Source organism: Arachis stenosperma, chromosome 2 (genome assembly GCF_014773155.1).
Source record: "Arachis stenosperma cultivar V10309 chromosome 2, arast.V10309.gnm1.PFL2, whole genome shotgun sequence".
Lineage (NCBI taxonomy): Eukaryota > Viridiplantae > Streptophyta > Magnoliopsida > Fabales > Fabaceae > Arachis > Arachis stenosperma.
Genome location: NC_080378.1, coordinates 107930668 through 107937169, shown reverse-complemented (window position 1 = coordinate 107937169; position 6502 = coordinate 107930668). Strand labels below are relative to the sequence as shown.

General features: G+C 38.6%; 1 non-coding gene across 1 annotated transcript; it reads right to left on the bottom strand.

Annotated features, from left to right (window-relative positions):
• Positions 1-5005: 5005 nt before the first annotated feature.
• LOC130965018 (small nucleolar RNA R71) lies at positions 5006-5113 on the bottom strand. Its single transcript, XR_009081077.1, has one exon. It is a non-coding gene; the product is annotated as a small nucleolar RNA R71 (small nucleolar RNA).
• Positions 5114-6502: the final 1389 nt, after the last annotated feature.

Below are 6502 nucleotides of genomic sequence, written 5' to 3'. Positions count from 1 at the left end.
ACTCCATTTTTGAGGTGGAAAGAACTTTGCCAAGAAGGCATTGACTAGCTTTTCCCAAGAGTCCAGGCTATCTTTAGGTTGTGAGTCCAACCATATTCCAGCTCTGTCTCTTACAGCAAAAGGGAATAGCATCAGTCTGTAGACCTCAGGGTCAACCCCATTAGTCTTGACTGTGTCACAGATTTGTAAGAACTCAGCTAAAAACTGATGAGGATCTTCCATTGGAAGTCCATGGAACTTGCAATTCTGTTGCATTAGAGAAACTAATTGAGGCTTAAGCTCAAAGTTGTTTGCTCCAATGGCAGGGATAGAGATGCTTCTCCCATAGAAGTCGGGAGTAGGTGCAGTAAAGTCACCCAGCACCTTCCTTGCATTGTTGGCATTGTTGTTGTTTTCGGCTGCCATGGGTTCTTCTTCTTTGAAGAATTCGGTCAGGTCCTCAACAGAGAGTTGTGCCTTAGCTTCTCTTAGCTTTCGCTTCAAGGTCCTTTCAGGTTCAGGGTCAGCTTCAACAAGAATGCCTTTGTCTTTGTTCCTGCTCATATGAAAGAGAAGAGAACAAGAAAATATGGAATCCTCTATGTCACAGTATAGAGATTCCTTGAGGTGTCAGAGGAAAAGAAAAATAGAAGAAAGAAGAAGGAGAAGAATTCAAACTTTAATTAGATGGAGTTCGAATTGTGCATTAAGAAGGAGTGATATTCCATAAATAGAAGGATGTGAGAAGGAGGGAAGAGAATTTTCGAAAATTCAATTAAAAAGATTTTGAAAACATTTTGAAAAATTGATTGATAATTTTCGAAAATTCAAAGTGGAAAAGAAATCAAGTGATTTTTGAAAAAGATTTTGAAATTAGAAGTTAAAAAGATTTGATTGAAAACTTATTTTGAAAAAGATGTGATTAAAAAGATATGATTGAAAAGATTTGATTTGAAAACAATTTTAAAAGATATGTTTTGAAAACAATTTAAAAAAAAGATATGATTTTAAAAAATGATGACTTGCCTAACAAGAAAAGATATGATTCAAGCATTAAACCTTTCTCAACAGAAAAGGCAACAATCTTGAGATGTTCAATCAAATCATTAATTGTTAGTAAGTATCTTTGAAAAAGGAAAGAAATTGATTTTGAAAACATTTGATTGAAGAGATATGATTTGAAAAAGATTTGATTTTGAAAAACTTTGAAAACTTGAAAAAAAATTGATTTTGAAAACAAAATCTTCCCCCTTTGTGATGAGCGGATAATTTGTACGCTTTTTGGCATTGTTTTTAGTGTGTTTTTAGTAGTTTTAGTTGAGTTCTTAATATATTTTTATTAGTTTTTAGTTAAAATTCACTTTTCTGGACTTTACTATGAGTTTGTGTGTTTTTCTGTGATTTCAGGTATTTTCTGGCTGAAATTGAGGGACCTGAGCAAAAATCTGATTCAGAGACTGAAAAGGACTGCAGATGCTGTTGGATTCTGACCTCCCTGCACTCGAATTGGCGCGCTCTCAACGGCGTTGGAAAGTAGACATCCTGGGCTTTCCAGCAATATATGATAGTCCATACTTTGCCCAAGATTTGATGGCCCAAACCGGCGTTCAAAGTCACCTACAGAAATTCCAGCGTTAAACGCCGGAACTGGCACCTAAATGGGAGTTAAACGCCCAAACTGGCATAAAAGCTGGCGTTTAACTCCAAGACAAGTCTCTACACGAAAATGCTTCATTGCTCAGCCCAAGCACACACCAAGTGGGCCCGGAAGTGGATTTCTATGTCATTTACTCATATTTGTACACCTTAGGCTACTAGTTTTCTATAAGTAGGACCTTTTACTATTGTATTTTCATCTTTGGATTATTTTTAGATCCTTTGATCATCTTTGGACATCTAGTTCTTAGATCATTGGGAGGCTGGCCTCACGGCCATGCCTAGACCTTGTTCTTATGTATTTTCAACGGTGGAGTTTCTACACACCATAGATTAAGGTGTGGAGCTCTGCTGTACCTCGAGTATTAATGCAATTACTATTGTTCTTCCATTCAATTCCGCTTGTTCTTGTTCTAAGATATCACTTGTTCTTCAACTTGATGAATGTGATGATCCGTGACACTCATCATCATTCTCACTCATGAACAAGGTGACTGACAACCACTTTTGTTCTACAAGCAACCAAGGCTCTAGTGAATATCTCTTGGATTCTTTAATCGGAATCTTCGTGGTATAGGCAGGACCTGATGGCGGCATTCAAGAGAATTCGGAAGGTCTAAACCTTGTCTGTGGTATTCTGAGTAGGATTCAATGATTGAATGACTGTGACGTGCTTCAAACCTGTAACCTACTGGGCGTTAGTGACAGACGCAAAAGAGGGATTCTATTCCGGTAGGGGAGGGAACCAAACCGGTGATTGGCAGCACTGTGACAGAGTGCGTGCATTAGCTTTCACTGCGAGGATGGGAGGTAGCCACTGACAACGGTGAAACCCTACACGAGCTTGCCATGGAAAGGAGTAAGAAGGATTGGATGAAGACATTAGGAAAGCAGAGAGACGGAAGGGAAGGCATCTTCATACGCTTGTCTGAAGCTCTTACACCAATGATATACATAAGTACTCTATCTTTATCTTTATGTTATTTCGTTCATCACCATTATACATTTGAGTTTGCCTGACTGAGATTTACAAGATGACCATAGCTTGCTTCATACCACCAATCTCCGTGGGATCGACCCTTACTCGCGTAAGGTTTATTACTTGGACGACCCAGTGCACTTGCTGGTTAGTTGTGCGAAGTTGTGTTTATGCCATGGTAGTGAGCACCAAGTCTTTGGAGCCATTACTAGGGATTGTTATGTTTTGAAAAGTATTGATCACAATTTCGTGCACCAAGTTTTTGGCGCTGTTGCCGGGGATTGTTCTTGTGTATGGACAACTGACGGTTCATCTTGTTGCTTAGATTAGGCATTTATTTTTTTTCGAAATTCTTGAAGATGAATTCTAGAGTTTCATGATGATTTGCTGAAATCTGGCTGGCTGTAAAGCCATGTCTAATTTCATTGGACCGAGGTTTCAACTTATCATCACAAGAGCTTGTTGATCTTGCTTTTGGAGCAGTGATCTGCTAAGGCTTGGCTGGCCTTTGGCCATGTCTAGTGTTTTGGACCGAAGCTTTCTTTGAAAGCTTGGCTGGCTGTGAAGCCATGTCTAATTCCTGGACCGAAGTCTTAGACTAGCATTGCACTGATTCCTGGAATTCTCATTAAGAATTTTGATGTTTTCACTTAATTTTCGAAAAACACAAAAAAAAATTCAGAAAATCATAAAAATCAAAAATATTTCTTGTTTGAGTCTAGTGTCTCATCTTAAGTTTGGTGTCAATTACATGCATTCATTCATGTGTCTTAAGGATCTTCAAGTAATTCTTGATGATTTCTTACTCTGATCTTTGAATTCTTTTGACTTGAGTGTCTATGTGTCTCATATAATGTCAGTAGTATACAAACTGCTAAGTTTGGTGTCTTGCATGCATTGTTATTTGATTCTTGTTGCATTTTGATTATTAAAAATCCAAAAATATTTTTAATTTGTGTCTTTTCAAGTCAATAATACAGAGAATTGAAGATTCAGAACATACTGCAGAGGAATTATACAGAAAAAGCTGGGCATTCAAAAATGCCCAGTGAAGAAGGCAGACTGGCGTTTAAACGCCAGCCAGGGTACCTGGTTGGGCGTTTAACGCCCAAAAAGGGTGCATTTTGGGCGTTAAACGCCAGAATGGATACCATTCTGGGCGTTTAACGCCAGGATGGTGCTAGGAGGAAGATTTTGTTTTCAAATCAATTTTTTTTCAAGTTTTTCAAAATCAAATCTTTTTCAAATCATATCTTTTCAATCAAATGTTTTCAAAATCAATTTCTTTCCTTTTTCAAAGATACTTACTAACAATTAATGATTTGATTGAACATTTTTTGCCTTTTCTGTTGAGGAAGGTTTTATGTTTGAATCATATCTTTTCTTGTTAGGCAAGTCATTAATTTTTAAAATCAAATCTTTTTTTTTATTGTTTTTAAATCATATCTTTTCAATCACATCTTTTTAAAACCAATCATATCTTCTTAACCACATCTTTTTCAAAATAGTTTTCAATCAAATCTTTTTAATTTCTAATTTAAAAATCTTTTTCAAAAATCACTTGATTTCTTTTCCACTTTTATTTTCGAAATCCAATTAGTGTTTTTCAAAAATGTTTTCAAAATATTTTAATTAATTTTCGAAAAAAAAAAATTACTTCCCTCCTTCTCACATCCTTCTATTTATGGAGTACCACTCCTTCTCAATGCACAATTCGAACCTTATCTAAGTAAAGTTCGAATTCTTCTTCTCCTTCTTCTTTCTATTTCTCTTTTCCTCTGACACCTCAAGGAATCTCTATACTGTGACATAGAGGACTCCACATTTTCTTGTTCTCTTCTCTTTCATATGAGCAGGAGCAGAGACAAAGGCATTCTTGTTGAAGCTGACCCTGAACCCGAAAGGACCTTGAAGAGAAAGCTAAGAGAAGCCAAAGCACAACTCTCTTTAGAGGACCTGACCGAATTCTTCAAGGAAGAAGAAGACATGGCAGCCGAAAACAACAATAATGCAAACAATGCAAGGAAGGTGCTGGGTGACTTTACTGCACCTACCCCTGATTTTTATGGGAAAAGCATCTCTATCCCAGCCATTGGAGCAAACAACTTTGAGCTTAAGCCTCAATTAGTTTCTCTAATGCAACAGAATTGCAAGTTCCATGGACTTCCAATGGAAGATCCTCATCAGTTTTTAGCTGAGTTCTTGCAAATCTGTGACACAGTCAAGACTAATGGGGTAGACCCTGAGGTCTATAGACTGATGCTATTTCCTTTTGCTGTAAGAGACAGAGCTAGAATATGGTTGGACTCTCAACCTAAAGAAAGCCTGGACTCTTGGGAAAAGCTAGTCAATGCCTTCTTGGCAAAGTTCTTTCCACCACAAAGATGGAGTAAGCTTAGAGTGGAAGTCCAAACCTTCAGACAGAAGGATGGAGAATCCCTCTATGAAGCTTGGGAAAGATATAAACAATTAATCAGAAAATGTCCTTCTGACATGCTTTCTGAATGGAGCATCATAGGTATTTTCTATGATGGTCTCTCTGAACTATCCAAGATGTCTTTGGATAGCTCTGCTGGAGGATCTCTTCATCTGAAGAAGACGCCTACAGAGGCTCAAGAGCTCATTGAAATGGTTGCAAATAACCAATTCATGTACACTTCTGAAAGGAATCCTGTGAACAATGGGACAAGTCAGAAGAAAGGAGTTCTTGAGATTGATGCTCTGAATGCCATATTGGCTCAGAACAAGATATTGACTCAACAAGTCAATTTGATTTCTCAAAGTCTGTCTGGAATGCAAAATGCACCAAGCAGTACTAAGGAGGCTTTGGTGCGCGAAATTGTGAACAATACTTTTTCACAACTCAAATAATCCCCGGTAATGGCTCCAAGAACTTGGTGGCTCAATACCATGGCATTACACAACTTCGCACAACTAACCAGCAAGTGCACTGGGTCGTCCAAGTAATAAACCTTACGTGAGTAAGGGTCGATCCCACGGAGATTGTTAGCATTGAAGCAAGCTATGGTCATCTTGTAAATCTTAGTCAGGCAAACTCAAATATATATGATGATGAACGAAAATAACATAGAAGATAAAGATAGTGATACTTATGTATATCATTGGTGTAAGAGCTTCAGACAAGTGTATGAAGATGCCTTCCCTTCCGTCTCTCTGCTTTCCCACTGTCTTCATCCAATCCTTTCTTACTCCTTTCCATGGCAAGCTTGTGTAGGGTCTCACTGTTGTCAGCAGCTACCTCCCATCCTCTCAGTGAAAGCGATTGCATATGTCCTGTCACGGCATAGCGGAATTCAGCTGTCGGTTCTCGTTCATGCCGGAATAATATCCATTGATACTTTTGCGTCTGTCACTAACGCCCTAGCCTGCTAGGAGTTTGAAGCACGTCACAGTCATTCAGTCATTGAATCCTACTCAGAATACCACAGACAAGGTTAGACCTTCCGGATTCTCTTGAATGATGCCATCAGTTCTTGCCTATACCACGAAGACTCTGATCTCACGGAATGGCTGGCTCGTTTGTCAGGCGAGCACTCGGTTGTCAGGCGATCAACCATGCATCATGCAATCAGAAATCCAAGAGATATTCACCGAGCCTCGAATGCTTGTAGAACAAGAGTGGTTGTCAGTCACCTTGTTCATAGGTGAGAATGGTGATGGGCGTCAATCATCACCTTCATCATGTTGAAGAACAAGTGATATCTTGGTAAAAGAACAAGCGGAATTGAATGGAAGAACAATAGTAATTGCATTAATACTCGAGGTACAGCAGAGCTCCACACCTTAATCTATGGTGTGTAGAAACTCCACCGTTGAAAATACATAAGAACAAGGTCTAGGCATGGCCGATGGCCAGCCCCCAAATGA